Here is a 2,281-nt window from a genome sequence, read left to right as displayed (position 1 = left end):
AAGATAAAGAACATTTCCATTCCCTAAAAGTATAGAACATTTCCTTCCCCACACAAGTCGGTTCCCTCCACCACCATCCTCTCAACCCTGAGCCTTATCATTTCTCTAAAACTGAAACAGTTTTGCCTGTTTAGAATTTTATATAAATGGAATAATATATTATGTAGTTTTTGGCATATGGCCTCTTTCATTCAGCATTATGTTTTTGAGATTCATCCATGTTACATCAGTACTTTGTTCCTTTATTGCTGTATAGTATTACATCGTATGGCTGTACCACAGTTTTTTATTTATTCATCCGTTGAAGGACATTTGGAATTTTTTTTCTGTTTTTTGGCTATTATGAATAAACTTGCCATTACATTTTTGTACATGTCTTTTTCTGGAGATATGTTTTAATTTTTATTGGGTAAATACCTAGGAGTAGTATTACTGTGTTGTAAACTGAGTGTATGCTTAACTTTTAAGTGCGAAACTGTTTTCCAAAGTAGTTGCGCTATTTTATATTCCTGATAACAATATACAGGGTTCTAGTTCCTTTACATTCTTGCCAACATTTAGTATTGTTGATCCATTAGTTTTTCTGTATTCTTGCCAACATTGGTATTGTTAATCCATTTTGAGCTTTTTTTTTTTTTTTTTAAGACAGGGTCTCACTTTATTACCCAGTAATAAAAAGCCTGTAGTGTAGTATATGGTACAGTCATAGTAATCATAGCTCACTGCAACCTTGACCTCCTGGGCTCAAGCAACCCCTCCTGCCCCAACCTCCCAAATAGCTGGGACTACAGGCACATACTACCATACCTGGCCAATTTTTATTTTTTATTTTATTTTTGTAGAGATGGGATCTCACCATGTTGCCCAGGCTGGTCTTGAACTTCTGGCCTCAAGTGATCTTTCCAACTCGGCCTCCCAAGGTGCTGGGATTACAGGCATGAGCTACTGTGCCTGGCCTTGATCTACTTCTGATCATATATTTGTTAATTGACAATTTAAGTGTGGGTCTATTTCTGGACTTTATGTTGTATTCCCTTCATATGTCTATCCTTAAGTGAATACAACACGATCTTGACTACTGTAGCTTTATAGGAAGTCTTTAAATAAGGTAGTATAAGTCCTGTAACTTCTTTTTCAAAGCTGTTTTGGATATTCTAAGTCCTTTGTATTTCCATAGAAGTTTTAGAAGCAGCTTGTAATTGTTTACAGAAACCCTGCTGGGAATCTGTAGATCAGTTTGTGGAGAATTAACATCTTAACATTGAGTCTTCCAAGAGATAAAAATGCTAATATCTCCATTTATTTAGGTCATTTTTAATTGCCGTGAGCAGTATTTTGTAGTTTTCAATGAATATATCTTAGTCTGATTTTGTTAAATTTACCTCTAAATATATCATACTTTCTGATGCCGATTTGTAGTAGTGTGGTTTTTTTTTTTTTTTGAACTTTCTTTTTCTGAACTCATTGAAATGTAATTGATTTTGGTATATTTAACTTTGTATGCTGCTGTGTCCCTAAATTTACTTATTAATTCTAACAATTTTTTTGTAGATTTCTTAGGTATTTTCTTCAACACATTTGCTTGTGAAAAAGACAGTTTTGTATCTTCCTCTCCAATCTATATAATTTATATTTCTTATTCTTGTTTTATTGTACTATCTAGTACAGTAGACAATACCTAATAGCCAGTGGCAGGTAGAAGTGGTGAAGTCAGACCTTCTTGCCTATTCCCAGCCTTAAGAAGGTAGTTAGTCTTTCATCAAGTGTAATTGTCAGTTCTAGGTGCCTTTTTATCAATCTGAGGAAGTGCCCATCTATTTTAATTTGCTGAGAGTTTTTATTATGAAAAGAATATTAATATATGTTAAATGTTTTTTCTCTGTGTACTTGGTTTAGTTCTTTTATTCTGTTAATATGATAAACTGATTTTCAAATGTTGAACCAGTGTTGCATTCTGCAGATTAATTCCACTTGATTATTATGTATTATCCTTCTGATGTATTACTGGAGTTGATTCACTCATGTCTTTTTAAAGAACTTTGCATCTTTATTTGATGCTGTATTTCTTTTCTTTACTGGCAGTTCTTTGCTTGGTTTGGCACCAGAGTAATGCTGGGTTTATAAAATAAGTTGGGAAGTATTCAGTCCTTCTCTGTTTTCTGAGTTTGTGAAAGATTGATTTTATTTCTTCCTTAAAGGTTAGAATTCACCAATGAAGCCATCTGGACCTGTAGTGAAAGAGAGAGAGAGAAAGAGAGGAGAGAAGAGAGAGGAGAGGAGA

At 33.8% G+C, this 2,281-nt stretch overlaps 1 protein-coding gene across 7 annotated transcripts in view; it reads left to right on the top strand.

The window, feature by feature from the left end:
• The window catches only part of BRE (brain and reproductive organ-expressed (TNFRSF1A modulator)), a 512,734-nt gene that overhangs the window by 64,710 nt on the left and 445,743 nt on the right, over positions 1–2,281 (top strand). The gene's annotated exons all lie outside the window — the stretch shown is intronic.

This window comes from Mandrillus leucophaeus, unplaced genomic scaffold (genome assembly GCF_000951045.1).
Source record: "Mandrillus leucophaeus isolate KB7577 unplaced genomic scaffold, Mleu.le_1.0 Scaffold13, whole genome shotgun sequence".
NCBI lineage: Eukaryota > Metazoa > Chordata > Mammalia > Primates > Cercopithecidae > Mandrillus > Mandrillus leucophaeus.
This window is presented reverse-complemented; position numbering and strand designations above follow the sequence as displayed.